Raw genomic sequence first — 15,553 nt, 5'->3', positions numbered from 1 at the left:
CTGCTTGCCCGCTCCTCGGCACTGCCAGGCTGTGCATCCCGCGTTGGCGTGTGGGTGCGTCAGCAGCTGCACGGGGGTAGTTGGAAATAACGATTTCCCTGTAACCCAGGAAGATGATTAATTGCCTCAGAGGGTATTGCTGCCCATTTGCCGTTAATTGGGAGCCCTGCAGAGAGCTGGGTGGTGGGGGTCTGCCTCCTGGGAGCTGCCAATTTGGAGTGGTTGCTGCTCCAGCAGCTGCCAGCTCCAGCCCTTGCAGGCAGAGCCCCGCTGCCTGCACAGAGCTGACTGCCTTCCCAGTGTGGACTCATCATCTCTGTTGGCAGAGGTGGCCGGATGTTTAACGAGGGCATCAGAGGTGCTGGCAGGAGCACCTGCAGGTAGAGCCAGGCTGTTCCTCATGCCTTTGGGAGCTGCTGCTCAACAGCCCCGCTCCCACCTGTGCAGACACCTGCACAGGTGTTCGTCAGCCCTCCTATGGGGTGTATGTGGACGTCCACACGGGTGTTCACCAGTCCTGCCACCCATGCACCAGGCACACAGCTTGGGCATCTGTGGAACATTACTGGGTACAACTGTGACCTCCAATTTCCCAAGCTGGGCATTGTTTGTAGCTGGGAGCTACCCAAAAGCTTGGTTAGGACCTGGGGTTTATTTTTGTTTCCCCTTGTCAGGCTCCTTTGCCATGTCCCCAGGTTGCCCACATTGGCTGGCTTGTGTCCACCTCCCTTCTGCCCAGCTTTAGGTATTTGCGCAGGGGATGCAGGAGTGGGAGGAAGCCTTATGGGCCTGGCATGGAGGGATTGGCTTCATGCATGTTCCAAAGCCTAGACCAGTGTGTCCCCTGGCTTCTTCCTCCGCCATGGAGGTGGGCTCTCTCCAGCTTATCTCAGGTTGTGGTGAGGCTGAGGCTGTTTGCTCAGGGAATTCGGGGTGAATAGCAGGGAGTGTGGTTGCTTTGGAAGTCTGGGGATGGCAAAGTGCTGGGGAGCTTGTGGGTGGGAGATAGGTTGTGGTGTCAGGACCACAGTTACAGCTTCAGTCTGAAGATAGGAGAAAACCTGCTCCAGCACAGGCTCTCCATGGGGTCACAGCTTCCTTCAGGGCATATCCACCTGCTCCGATGTGGGGTCCTCCGTGGGCTGCAGGGAGACAACCTGCATCACCATTGTTTTCTCCAGCAGCTGCACAGGAATCTCTGCTCCAACATCTGGACCACCTCCTCCCCCTCCTTCACTGACCTTGGTGTCTGCAGAGTTGTTTCTCTCACATATTCTCTCTCCTCTCTCACAGCTGCTGTTGCAAACTGGTTTTTACCCTGTCTTAAATACTTTATCAAAAAGGTCACCGTCCACTGACGGGCTCAGCTTTCATGGAGTGACGTGTCTGTCTTGGAGCTGGCTGGCAGCGGCTGTGCCCAGCAAGGGGGCAGCTCCTGGTGTGTTCTCACAAAGGCCACTCCTGCCGCCCCTCTGCTGCCAACACCAGCAGCCCCTGTACTGCTGGTTGTGAAAGTTCATAAAAATCACAGACTCGCAGAGTGGTTTGGGTTGGAAGGGACCTTCAAAGATGATCCAGTCCAACCTCCCTGCCAGGGGCAGGGACATCTCCCACTAGATCAGGTTGCTCAAAGCCCCATCCAACCTGACCTCAAACACTTCCAGGGATGGGGCAGCCACAGCTTCAATGGGCAACCTCTGCCAGTGTCTCACCACCCTCATCGTACAACATTTCTTCCCTATGTCCAAGCTAACCCCACCCTCGTTCAGTTTAAAACCGTTGCCCCTTGTCCTGTTGGTGCAGGCCCTGGTCAAAAGTCTCTCTCCCTCTTTCCTATAAGCCCCCTTTAAGTACTGAGCGGCCGCAGTAAGGTCTCCCCAGAGCCGTCTGTTCTCCAGGCTGCACAGCCCCAACTCTCTCAGCCTTTCTCCATAGCAGAGGTGTCCCAGCCCTCAGACCATTTTGGTGGCCTCCTCTGGACCCGCTCTAGGCAGGTCCATGTGTATCTTGTACTGGGGACCCCAGAGCTGGATGCAGTGCTCTGGGGGGGGTCTGAGGAGAGCGGAGCAGAGGGGGAGCATCCCCTCCCTCGACGTGCTGGCCACACTGCTGGTGATGCAGCCCAGGAGATGCACATTGCTGGTTAATATCCCATTTTCTGCCCACTGGTATCTCCCAGTCTTTCTCTGCAGGGCTGCTGTCCCTCCTTCCCTCCTTTCTTCCCTCTCTCCCTTCCTTTGTATGCTCCCCCATTCTGTCATACATGCTGCAAATGGTTGCATTGGTCAGAGTTGAAAAAAATTCTAGAAAATTAGGAAAGGGTTGAGTCAGTGCCTTGCAAACCAAGCGTCTAATATTTTTCTTCTTGTTTTACTTAGCTTGAATAAATAAGTTGCAATGTCAGACTCTGAGCTCTGTTTCCAAGAAGTAACATCAGCCTTTGGGAACTGAAGGACTGCTTAGAGGTCATTGATGTCCCAGATCTCTTTTGGCAAACGGGACTTCAGCTGGAAAGTCTGGAAAGTCCTTCTCTGCAGGGCTGCCCTCCATCCATCCATGCCCCAGTCTGTGTTGGTCCTGGGGATTGCCCTGAGCCAGGTGCAGGACCTTGCACTTGGCCTGGTTGAACTTCTTGAGGTTCACATGGGCCCACTCCTCCAGCCTGTCCAGGTCCCTCTGGATGCCACCCCTTCCCTCCAGCGTATCGACTGCACCACTCAGCTTGGTGTCACCTGCGAACTTGCTGAGGGTTCACTCAATCCCACTGTCTGTGTCATTGATGAAGATATGAAATAGTATCGGTCCCAATATGGACACCATTCATTACAGGTTTCCACTTGCCCATTGAGCCATTGACTGCAATTCTTTGGACACAGCCATCCAGCCAATTTCCTATCCAACTATAGTCCATCCATCAAACCCATATCTTTCCAATTCTAGTTTCTCCAAGTTCCCCCAGCTTTCCCTCTGGGGAGAACTCTGCTTCAGTGCCAGCTCACTTCAGCTGTGATTCAGCAGTTGTGCTGGAAGCCGTCCCACCTACGACAGCATCTCTCTCGTTTCTGTACTGGTTTGAACCTCCAAGGTCATGGCCAAGCCCATGTTTTCCAGCAGCAGTGGCTGCAAGGAAGTGTGCTGCAGCCGTCAAGGCTAGTGTGATTTCTGGAGCACTGTGGCCAAGTGCTGGCTCGCCTGCCATGCCAGGAGGAGAGGGACGGCACCGGGGCCATGCACTCTGCCTGCGATCTGGCAGAGTGCATGCAGCCAGCTTCCAGCAAGCAGTGAGGTGAACCACCTGCCGAGAAGCAGCACAGGAGAGGAGCCATTCCCACTGCCCGCTTCTGGGACAGCAGAGTGCCTCCCAGTTGTCCCGCTGAAGATTTAACCAAAAATCAACCTCTGCAGAGAAGGTCCCAGCACAAACCCACAGGCTGCATGGCTAGGTTGTCGGTCCTGCATCCCTGCACACTCTGGGGTCTGCAGGGGCTGTGCACACATCAGGTCGTCTGCATTGCTGCCCCCTCCCCTCCCGGAAATCCTGCCTAAAAACACCAAACCCCAGCGGTGTTTCTGCTGACCCAGCTTTGCAGGCTGTGCAATTTGCTGCTTAATTATCAGGGCTTGGATCCCCTGCCTGTAATAAGTGGGTGCTCACTGGTGCGCGCTGCAGATGCTCTGCAGCTTTGTGTGCCCACAGTGGGATGGAGATGTGAGCATGCACCCCAGTCGTGTCTACACCCTGGACACTCTCTCACTAATTTGGTGCACCCAGCCTGCTGGGGCTGTCCCCGATAGTGATGTCCTGGCCTGTGGCTGGGGATGGTTTAATGGGATGTGGCGCTGCTGAATAATTTTTCTCACACCTGAGACTTTCTGCATAACGTGGCTGGCTCATAGATGCAATTAATGCAATCAGTAGATTGCTGGGCTGTTCTTTCAGGGACTTGTTGTGTCGTTAGCACGCTCCAGTACCTTTCCTGTTGGCAATGGTGTGCTGTGTTTGGACCAGTCTCCTCTGGAGGTGTTGACATGAGGACAAGTGGGCTGGGGAGCTGTTACCATAAATCCTGGCTTGTGACTGAGAGATTAGAAATGGGGTTTGGCTTCATATTCCAGACTCAGCAGCCTGAATATGTAATGTTTGCTGATGCTGGCTGATAGGGACAAGGAAATTAGTTGTTAATTTGTCACCCCAATAGCAATGCCTGCACCGTGTTAGTGACAGTGATGGTCACTGGGTGTCTGGTCATCCCTGGTAAGCCAGAGATAAGTGGAACCTTGCATGGCCCTTTGTTCTGCCCAGTCTCCCAGCCTCGGAGGGTTTTCTTTTTTTAGGGGCTTTCATTCAGTTTTATCTTATTTTTTCCTGGCTGGTGAGGGCTTTGGTCCAGGTCTCAGCTGGCAGATCCTTCCCTCTTGGCTCTTCTCTGCCAATGGGCACCAGAGTTCGGTGTCCCACATTACTGCTGGTGGCCGCAGGGATGAGTAACCCTCTCCTGGAACTGATTTCTTTTTCCAGTGAGTTGTTCTTGATTTCTTGAAGGCCAGGCTTTCGCCTCTCCTCTCCATGCTTCCTCCACCTCTGGGAGCAGCCCTTGACGTGGTGCATCAAGGGTTATTACCAAAGCCAAAAGGAGAGTCTGGAGCTATGTGAGCTGAGGTTGCTCTCCGTGAGTTCACTGCTGCCCTTGCACTGCCTCCACGTAGTCCCCTGCCAGTGCCTGGTCTTAACAGTGGTTTTCAGGCAAAGGCTGCATTTGAGTTCATGATGTCTTGGACCATGGGCTGCTGTGTCCTGTGATGACATGGAAAGTGTTGATGTCCCACGTGGGTAGGTGTTAGGACAGTGCCAGCCCCTGGGAAGAAGAGCGGTTCGGCAGGGTGGGCGCTGTCTGGACCTTGGGTGGTTTGTGAGCTGTAATTTGGAAAGTTGCTTTTCTTCCTCCCCACTTTTTAATTTTTGGGGCAAAAACCTTACAGTAATCAAGTAGACCTTAAAACATACGTTCTTGTCCCCTGAGGGGGGATGCTCTGATGGAGCTGGGGGCGAGTATCTGCTGGTGGTCACTGACTCAGGGGGCTTGTATTTATTGTTTGCCAAGTGGAAGTATTTCTGAAAACAAGTCATTTGTGCTGAGTAGGTGCCTGCACCAGGGCAGGGATGAGCAGCAAAGAAGGGTCTTCCCAGCAGCCAGATGGTGCTGATTCTCTCTGGCTCTGGTGATGGAGGGAAGAGGCATTGGGTACAGTAAAGGCATTAGCTCATGTTTAAAAAAGATTTTTATAAGAAATAGTTGCTCACTTGGGGAGGTTGGCACTGCAGGAGCTCAGTCCTGTTGGAGGGCTTTAAACAAAACTGCGAGAGGTCAGGAAGGGCCCCTGAGATCACTTTGAAAGTCTGGATTAGTGAAGACTGACCCTCAGTAGAAGAGGATCAGGTTTGGGAACATTTCAGAATGGCATACACAGATCTGGAGTCCTTGATGGAGTGCACCCATGGTGCTGGGGGAGCTGGCTGGCGTCATTGTGAGGCCACTTGCAATTATCATTGAAAGCTGATGGTGATCAGGGAGGTGCCTGAGGACTGGAGGAAAGCAAATGTCCCTCCAGTCTTCAGGAAGGGCCAGGAGGAGGATCAGGGGAGCTCCAGGCTGGTCATCCTCCCTGCGACACGTGGGAAGGAGCAACTAATCCTGGAAACTGTTTCCAGGCAGACAAAGGACAAGAAGGTGATCTGGAGCACAGGTTTACAAAAGGAAAATAGCGCCTGACCAACCTGATAGTTTCTATGATGGCTGGCTCGGTGGGTGCGGGGAGAGCAGCGGGTGTTGTTTGTCTTGGCTTTAGCAAGACTTTGACACTGTCTCCCATAATATCCCCATTGACAAAGTAGGGAATAGATAAGTGGACATTGAGGTGGATTGCAAACTGGCTGAGGTGCCGGGTTCGTGGTGGTGATCAGCACAAACACCTGGTGGAAGGGTGTGAAGAAGTCAGAGCCAGACTTGACCACATGGTTGAAAAAGCAGCTGTTCTGTGGATGCAAGCCCTTTTGATACCTGATATGGAAACAGCCAGCTTCAACATGAAATGCAAGCTGAGAGCACTTGTCCCTGAGCTACACTGAGTACAGCTCAGCTGAGCCATCTGCGGGGAAGAGGGAGCTGGTGCCTGTGGAGCAGGGGGTGGCCACAGCACAGTGGAGGGATGAGCTGGGTCCTCCCTGCAGAAAGGGAGAAGAGCAGTTTGTGGCTGTGAGATGCAGGGGAGGGAGTGGGGAGGAGAGGTGATACCATGCTGAGCTCAGTGTCATGGGCAGGATGTTATCCCAATACTTGAGGGAGAGATGGGAGCAGCCTGGTTGCTTTGGAAGAAATGTCCTCTGCCCCTCATGCTAGTAACTGGGTGCTTTTGCCCTTTTCTGGGCTCTGCCTGGGGTGCGGTGGAGCTGAGTGGTCACCTCCTTTGTTTTGCACAGCTGCCACCCGGTGCAGGCTGTAGCGGCTTGGCTTTCCCTGCAGAATCATGGACTCGCAGAGTGGTTTGGGTTGGAAAGGACCTTCAAAGATCATCCAGTCCAAGCCCTCTGCCATGGGGGCAGGTTGCTCAAAGCAACCTGACCTTGAACACTTCCAATGATGGGGATCCAGTGAGTGGCAGCCAGATATGTGTGACCAGCAGAGGCTTCAGTTTGGTGTTGAAATCATCCCCTTTGTGGTCCTGGGTGTTGAAATCATGGTTCTCACAGGGGTCCCCGTTGGAGTCTGGGGGATGCTGGAGGTCTTGGCTTGACACCCCACTTCTTAAGCAGGCTCATGGTGCTTGTTATTCGATGAGGACTTTGGGTACATTGTGAGATCTCATCGCCGATGCCAGTTGTGCCCCCAGGAGAGGGGTGCCATGTGGAAGTGCTCCAGGAGAGCAGGGGTGGCGGCAGCCACATTTAGGATGGAAATGAGGTGATCCACAGTTGCGCCCATGTGAGAAAAGCTGTTGTGTGTGTCCCAGGTGTCACCCTGCATAGGGCTTGGCTGGGGGCTTGCTTGGAGGTTTCTCTTCAAGCAGCTGCAGAACTGCCAAGCATGTGATGGAACTGCTGTGGTGGAGGGGTGACAGCCAGGTGACATCCCCGTCTCTTTTGGATCTATTTCTTACAATCCCAGTGTTAGGAGTTTGGACCATGGGTTCCCCCAGCACTGAGCCTGCAGAGCTGGAGATGAACAGATGACCAGCTCCTGCCTCCTGCTGCTCAGAGGACTCTGAAACAAATGTTTTGGGCTCCGGACAGGCAGGTGATGTTACTGGGGGGACTGGGACTGAGCCCCATGTGGCAGCTGTGTCACACCACAGTGCAGGCAGGCAAGGACCTCAAATCAAGGACTTGTCAGCCATGTGTATGACACCAAATCCCCTTAAAAATCTCAGTCTGAAGTCCCAGTTTAATGAGCAGATTGAGGTGAGTGGTGTGTGGGAAAGACCCTGGGTGTGGGAGCGGGGTGCAAGGGTGTCTGAACTCATGTGCAGAATAGGTAGCAGAACATGAGCATCAAAGGGGCTGGAGGGTGGAGGATCTTGCTGTAGGGTTATGGGGGGACTTCTCATGGCATTTCTGCCATCCAGGAGATCTGCTGAGTTATAGCCTCAAATTAAGCTATAAAGAAAAGTTCTCTGACAGAAGAAACCGTGAGTATCAGTAGAGTCAAATAGCAGTGGGGAACCTGTGCATTGCTGGCAGATGCTGATGCAGATGCTTCACATGGGAAGCAAAGTGGTGATGAGCTATGGCGTTGCAGCGGAAACACCCTAGACCTGAGACCTTTGGGGTTTGGGAGGCCTTTAGTTTGCATTTGGTTGGGGAAATGGGAAAAATTATTGCTGTTTCAGGCAGGAAGGCTGCAGAGGCTCTGGCAGGGGAGCACTAGGTTTGAAGGCTCTCAGAGGAGAGCACGGCTTGTACGCGGCCCTGATGCTTCCCTCATGGTGGTATTTCTCCCCCCCGCTGATCCTGCCTCAGTTTCTGCAGGTCTGCTGGAGAGAAATGTTTTCTGAGGACAGGCAGCATAAATCTTGAGCTACCTTTTAATGCCAGCAGAGCCTACTTAATAGGTTTAAGCTTCTTGCAGTTTCCTAGCACTGTTAATGAGTTTCCAGGCCCCACAGAGGTGGAGCAGAACTGTATTATTTTCCTAATCAAGTTATCAGATTATTAGCAAAAATACAAATAAAAGAGCTGCTTTGGCTTTGAGTAAAAAAAAAAAAGTGCTGTCTGGAGAAGCACTCTGTTGTGGGCACCACGTGGCGGATAAGGGAGGGCATTATTATCAGGCAGGGCCAAATAATTGTCAGGGAAAGAAGATAAAATGCAGCTGCGATGTGGCCTCCTCTGATTTCTGGCCTGGGGCTCTCCCATGGAAGATTTTTCTTCTTAATTGTATGAAGCTGTAGATGTTAGAAGCATTTATTGAGTCACTTCATGAGTGTACCCTATAGGTAGAAGAGCTCACAAAGAGTTAATGGATGATTAATTAGCTTAGAGGTAAATAATTAATCAACTGGTCTAGAATCCAACAGGTCAGAACTTGGCTTCTGATCTGTAAATACTCATGTGCGCACAGCTGAAGATGATCTTGTGCAGATATTATTTTTTACAAGCCTCCAGCCCTTTGCGAACCACTTCTTTGTGCACTTCTAATAAGAAGAGTGATCCATCATTCATTGCTCAGATAACTGCCAGAGGTTGTCATGGCTGGTAGTGGCGCTTAGGTAGTAGCATTTTGACCTGTAAATCTAAAATAACTCTGCATGGGAAGGGAAGTACAGCTCCTGTCCCATTTACAAGTGTGGCACTGAGGAACAGGGGAGATAAAGACCTCCGTGGTGTCCCCGCTCTGGTGGCACTGCCTGGAGGCAGGCTGTGGAAATGGGAGCAAGATGTCTGCAGTGCTGATGACTGCACAACTTGGTCATCAGCCAGAGGAGAAGTCATGCAGCACAGAGGTGAGATGTGAAACAATGCTGAGACATTGCACCTTGTGTTGGAAAGGGCTTCACCTGAGGAAAGCATCTCTGCTCTTGTGTTTTGAGCTTTCTTGTGCTCCCATTATTGGTGGCTGAGGGGGGTTGCCTGGTACCCTGGGTACCGAGTCCAGCTATGTTATGTCAATAAGTATGAGAAGACTCTTATCCAGGACAAGGTGAAACCTTTTATCTTGGACAAGGTGAAAGCTGCAAGGAGGAGTACAGGAAGAGTGAGAATTCTAGTTATTTGTTAACTAGCATTATTCCAGTTTTTCTTTATAGCGAGGGATCTCCATATGGGATTCACTCTCTGCTTTAGAGAAAAGCACTGGTGTTCTGTCCCTGTGATAAAACACAGGTGTTCCCTATTTCGGGCAGATGCACATGCAGCTTTCTTGTGGAAGGCTTTGTATGTGCCCAGTTGTACTTAGAGCCTTTCTGTTTTCTCCATGTGCTCCCCAGTCAGAGCTGGAGGCCATCAAGAGGTGCATTGACCTGATAATTTCCTATAGCAGTTGCTGCCCGGACCTGGCTGTTGTACTGTCTTCTTCCCACCACCCAGCGTGCTGGTGAGTCAGCAAGCTAGAAGATTGTCCCATGGTGGATCCCATGCGGCAGAGTTTTGCCACTGTCCCCACGCAGAGGACCCACCCTGTGGGCACCCTACCCGTTTACTGACCCCATCTGAGACAGGTCAGATCAGAGATGTTAATTTAAATGCCCTTGATATTGTTTTAGCCTGTTTTGGTGGAAACTATCTCCAAAGCAGCTGTTGAGTATGCCTGTGTGCGTGCGAGGGTGTGTGTGCCATTTCCTACAACCCAACAGCTTCTTTGTTGGTGTTCTCTTAGCTGTTACCTCTTTGGCCCCAGTATGAGCCTGCTGGAAGCCTTTCCCTCTCGGGTCTGGTCAAAAGTGGTGGGTACAAGTGTTGAAACTTCTTATTTTGTCCCTCTAACCACAGCCACAAAGGGCTCCTGGGGAAAGTTTTGGTGGAAAATAATCAAATCCTGATGTGCCCATGTGCAGATTTGAGCCTGTGTCAGTTCCAGCCTTTCTCTAGTGCCGTGACGTGAAACCATCACTCGTTCCATGCCTGTGGTTGATGCTTTAAATATTGCTTGGCTTTTTACTGCAACATGAAAAGGTTTAGAGTTATATTAATATTTCAAAAATGTAATAAACAGTTGGGCTATTACGACTGGACAGGTTGTGTTGAAGGGTTTCAAGTTCACTGTTTTTATCTTCAGGTCTTAATTTCCACTTCAAACAATTATTGGTCTTTAATCTTTTAAAGATGTAATCGTAAAAAGGCTCAGCAGAAAGAGGCCCTCAACCTCAGATAAAGAGCACCTGGGTTCAAGAAGGAGCTGAACCCTTGAGGAGTCTCTGGAGCCCTGAGAGCAGTTGGGGAAGCTCAGTGTTCATTAGTGTTTATCTAGAGCAAAGAAGTATAGATGGTTTGTTTCTGTGGTTACTTCAATTAATCACTGGATAGAAACCCCAAAATTTCTCCCAAAATGTTTCTGGGTCAAAAGCAGAGCAGGGGCAGACACGCCGGAAGGTATTTTTTCTATGCTCCCTTTGCCTTTGGCTTGTTGGAGCAACCTGTGATGCTGCTTTGCTCTTCCCGGCTGCAGCGTGATGCTGTTCCCATAGGCAGGTGTTCTCTTTGAAGCTTTTCCATTGAAGAAACGAGGCTGAAGTTATGAAGTTCTCTTAGTTGGCCAAAGCTGCTGGTGAGAAACCATAGCCGATGCGACCTCCACCGGTCCTTTCCTTTCTTGTTCTTTTCTAGCATAGTGAGAACATTTTGAAGAAGAGGTGGCAATGTCGACACTTGAAAGGCAGCCTCTTTCTATAGGAGGAACGGCAGAAAGAACCAGATGCCAAATCTGCTCTCCAAATGCAGGCAGTAAAGCCCTGTCATTGTGGGTGGAGAACTCTTCCCTGTTGTACCTCAGCTTGGAAGAAGCACTGGTGTCTCTGCGTTGCTTCTTGTCACCCCACCTACTGTTGTTTGATGAAAGACAATTCAAACCTCATGCTGATTCCCAGGTTTTTGGTGATGGTAGAAGATGACACTATGTATGTGTCATACTAAGCTGAGGAGTGCTCTTTGTGAAGTGTTTGGAAATGATATGTGTAGTAACATTTTTTCCGTTGAGAGCGTAAAGGTTTTGAGTCATGAAGAAAAAACTAGCATGTCCATGCCTTTATAATGCCCTTTTTGCTAAGCAGGTTGGGTATGTGAGAGAGAAGCTGGGATTTTTCTGTGCAGGTATAGGCTTTGAGAATAATGCAGCTGAGTGACTCATGTGTGTTCAGCCCAAGTCAGAAATTAGGACACTTTTATGCAAGGCATGTTAACGTCTCTTAAAAATGCTACAGCTATAAGAAGTGCCTTATTCTTGGCATCCATCTGGGTTCTTGCAGAGACAGTGCTTAGAGTGAGTAATGGCACCATGTGTGGATTATATATCTCACCGTGACCAAGTTGAATCTGGAGCTCCCAATCTGGAAGATAATTCTGTGCCTTCAGAGTACTGCAAGGGCTTTTAATAGCTTATGGTGCTACAGGAAAGCAGCCTGGTGGGAAAGCAATTTGAAAAACGTAAGCAGAATATCACCCACCTCATTTTCCTCTGAGTTTTAAGAAGATCCTGCTTAGCAGTTCCACTTCTGCAGTGGTGGAGCCATGTCAAATGGAGCTGCTGTCAAGATTTAGCTGTGGAAGGATGTGTAATTTTTGTTTTTAATTGCAAATAAAATAAAGCAATATCTAAACCCTCATTCATATTCTTTTTTGTTTGTCCTGTTGTTCAGTTTTATGTGAAAAAATGCTATCTAAAAGGAGTCATCTATGTATGCCATTGTAGCTCCATTTCCACAGTGGACCCGTTTCTGTACCAGCTCTGAGCAGGGTGTTGCTCGCAGCATCCGAACCCCGGGGAGCTCCTGCTCTCTCACTACAGAAGCTCTGACCTGCTTTTTTCAGCAGCCTGAAGTGAAGAATCTAGTAGTTAACTTTGCTGCTGAAAGGCTTCCCATTGGGACCAGCCTCTGCCCTTGTCTGAACACACTGCTGGTGGGGAAGGTGGTGACTAATATGGATGGAGCGGCTGGGAATGGTGTCCCATCAGCTTGCTGGTTGTGAGCAACAGAAGGAATGGAAAGAAATCCATATTTTTGTGATTGAAGTAATTTGTTATGTGAAAAATCCAGATTCTTGTGATGGAAGGAGGCTTTTGTAAGCCTGCGGTAGTGCCTTCTTGCAGACAGCTGCTTCGGTGCCCGTGGTAGTGGGGAGCACTGGTGCTGAGGCATGAGCCCGCCTAGCTCTGTTTCTAGCAGGAGGACCATGATGCTTGGCTGTTGGGGTTGGTGTTCAGGCAGTAACATCTTCCTATTTCCAAACTTTGAATTCAGTAAAAGACCAAATTAAGTTACATGAAGGCACTAACTTGTGAACTGTCCAAGGTTGTCTAAAGTGTGACCTGGAATTTTAGGCAGCAGTTCTGGCTTGGTGGGACCTGGGGCTTGGAAACCTCTCCTTCGTTACATGTGCCTGGGAGTCATAATTAACATCACTGAATGAATGCAAATGTAAAATCCATCCTGCTTTGCATGCAGGCAAAACCATGCCCAGACAGGGTGGAGTGCACCAGGGTGGTGCTGACTGCCAACCCTGAGCTGTTGCCCCCAGGCTCCATTCCTGGTAGTGAGATGTGCTCTCTGCCCTCATCCTCCAAAGGTAGATGCTGTGCAGGCTCCTTGGCTTTCTGCCGAACTGCTCCTGCTCTGGTGCAGGCTCACCCTGTGCCCGCCCACGCTGGGATGTGCAGGGTGCTGCTGCTGCCAGGGGCAGTAGGAAGGGAGTTGGCCGGGTTGGTTTTGACGCATGGGGTGATTCCATGTCCTCCTTCACGACAGCGCTGTGGGGGTTTCCAACCCCCCAGCTTGGGGCAGGCTGTAAGCGAATCTGCCCTCATCTCGAGCAGCCTGTGCAGCCAGGGACACCGTGCAGGTGGGCCACAGCATGAGCCTGCTGGCAGCGATGCTCATCTGCACCATCCACTGCTGCCACAAGGCTGGGGGCTTCGACTCCTACATCCTCCCTCGCCTCCTCCTTCCTCTCGCTGCCTGTGTAGCAGCCCTGCCCTCAGCAGAGATCACACGGCGGGTGGACAAAAACAGCTCCTGCAGAAGCTATTGAAATGTTGAGAGCGAGCAGGCAAAGCCCAGTCATGGTGTTGACAAACCACCGCTGTGTGCGTGGTCAGGGCGAGTGCCCTTCGCTGTCATGCAGGGATGCGGCACCTGCTGAGGGCTCGTTAAAACGTCATTAGAGCGTGGCTTGGAGCAAGCACTGGGAAAGCGCTAGATAAAAGCTGTTGCAAAGCTCTTCACCCTTGCTGGCGGAGGAAGGGCCTCTGCTGTGAGCCGTGTCCTCCCCTCCTGTGCTGCCCAGCCTCACACTTGTGTCTGTTTGGGGAAAGCATTGGCAGTGGGGAAGGGTCCTGGCCCGCATCTCTCCATGCTATTGGGGTGCAGGAGTGCCCGTCCAGGGGGCTGGGGGCTTCATCTGCTGCACAGTGTCTTCTGCAGTGTGGGAGCAGAAGGTTGCTAGGAACTAGGAAGAGCTTTGGAATTGGCTATTAAAACTTTGCAGGCTCCTAATGTGTAATAATTAATGATAAGAGGAAATGGGCTTGTCCCAGATGAGATAGTGGGTGTGCCAGAAGGGGAACTGCTGTCCTTGCCAGTGTTTGCCTGTGTAACCAATACTGAAAGGCAGCACCAACCTTAACTGTTACTGCTCTGGGTGGTGTTTTCACTGTGAAACTGCTGGATTTTTTTGCCAAAAAACATTACGTAGATTCACCCCTTCAGAGCCATCTGGCCACAGAGTGCTGCGGGATCAGCAGCACTGCTCCAGCCGTTGGACGTCGCATCCTTGTTGAGTGTGTTGCTGTTGCATATTGCTGGTTATTCCTTACTCCTGTGGTGTGCAGGCTGTCCAGGGAAGGAGCTGAAGAACATCATGTGTTGCAGGACATGGTCAGATACAACATACAGTGAAAAAGGCAGCCACTTAGTTTAGTCAGGCTTGGATGGCGGGTTTGTCTGAGTTTTCTAACCAAATGGTGCAGGGTTGGTCAGGACTGCGGTGCTGCCTGGGCACCCGTATGCTTTGAGCCACGGTGTTTGTCCTGGTTCTTTCTCCACTGAACTCGGTAACTTGAGTTTGACAAAGGAGGTGGTCCAGAAGATCAAGGTCTTGATATAAGGATATGGTGAAGACTAACCAGCTCTTCGGTTTTCAGCACTTCCTCCTTGTAAGGTGATAGCAGATTGTAACAAAGACAGTCTTCTCTTGAGCTCTGGAATCCCTTTCTGTAAGGCATTTTCTCTCGTTCTTGAACAATTTCTGTTAATGACACCTCCTTGCTTTATTGGGTCTCCTCCCATCTGCTTCAGATAGTCTCCGGATGAGGAGGTTCCCCTTTGCATGTGTCCAGCAAGGTGCAGGCTGTCCCCCTTACCTCCCCTTACCCCCCAGCCCAGGGACCAGCATCAGTGGTGCTGCATGGGGACAGGTGATGTTCTGCAGCCATGACATCCTGTGACATGGCTGCTTTTCACAGATTTCATGAAACACATGGCACAGCAGCTTCTCTTGTCTGGTCTGATACATCACAGGGCACTACAGCTCCTTATTTTCACAGAATCACAGATTGGCTGAGGTGGGAAGGGACCTCTGGAGGTCACCTGGTCCAACATCCCTGCTCAAGCTGGGTCACCTAGAGCAGGTTGACCAGGACCGTGACCAGATGGTATTTGAATATTTCCAAGGATGGAGACTCCACAGCATCTCTGGGTGACCTGTGATCAGTCACCAGTAAAAACCCTTTCCTTACAGAACCACAGGCTGGTTGATATTGGCATGGACCTCGGCTCCACCTCTGGAGACTGTGGTATGTCAAAAGCAGGAAAGACTGAAATCCTGCCATGCCAAAGAAGTTGGCTGGGTGATGTGTCCTCTGTGAAAGAGGCGGGGCCCCAGTCAGTGGAGGTTCCTGATGACGCAAGTGGAGATTTGGTGCTTAGTTTGGTCCAGAGCATGCGAGCTTGGATCAGAGAAGACTTCTTGAGGACACAGATCTTCATTATCAAGTGGACCATGTCTGGTGATGGCTAGTGTCTGGTCTTCAGAAGTTTGGAGACCATTATTAGTTACCAAGACGGAAACAATAAGAACCTGTCCCTCCCTGACCATTGCACACAGGTGTCGTATCTTCTGCAACACAGCATTTGAGTGCAGTCCCTGTCCCAGCACCAGTCTGGCAGTCCTGTGGCCTGGCTAAGGCTGGTATGGGAAATCCTGATCATCCCTTGACCCCAGAAGGAGGGGACTGAACAGGGGATTAACTATCCACAGACTGCAGGAAGCAGGCAAGCCAAGCATTAGTGGACACCAAGTACTTCCAGAAAATTGGATTAACCAGATCTTTTGCTGAGATTAGGTAGTATT

General features: G+C 50.8%; 1 protein-coding gene and 1 long non-coding RNA gene across 3 annotated transcripts in view; both read left to right on the top strand.

Annotated features, from left to right (window-relative positions):
- STX1A (syntaxin 1A) overlaps positions 1-15,553 on the top strand; it is a 98,630-nt gene that overhangs the window by 32,853 nt on the left and 50,224 nt on the right. The gene's annotated exons all lie outside the window — the stretch shown is intronic.
- LOC121233576 lies at positions 7,870-11,811 on the top strand. The gene is made up of 2 exons (XR_005933311.1): positions 7,870-8,997; positions 11,455-11,811. It is a non-coding gene; the product is annotated as an uncharacterized LOC121233576 (long non-coding RNA).

Source organism: Aquila chrysaetos, chromosome 10, assembly GCF_900496995.4.
Source record: "Aquila chrysaetos chrysaetos chromosome 10, bAquChr1.4, whole genome shotgun sequence".
NCBI classification, from domain to species: domain Eukaryota; kingdom Metazoa; phylum Chordata; class Aves; order Accipitriformes; family Accipitridae; genus Aquila; species Aquila chrysaetos.
This window is presented reverse-complemented; position numbering and strand designations above follow the sequence as displayed.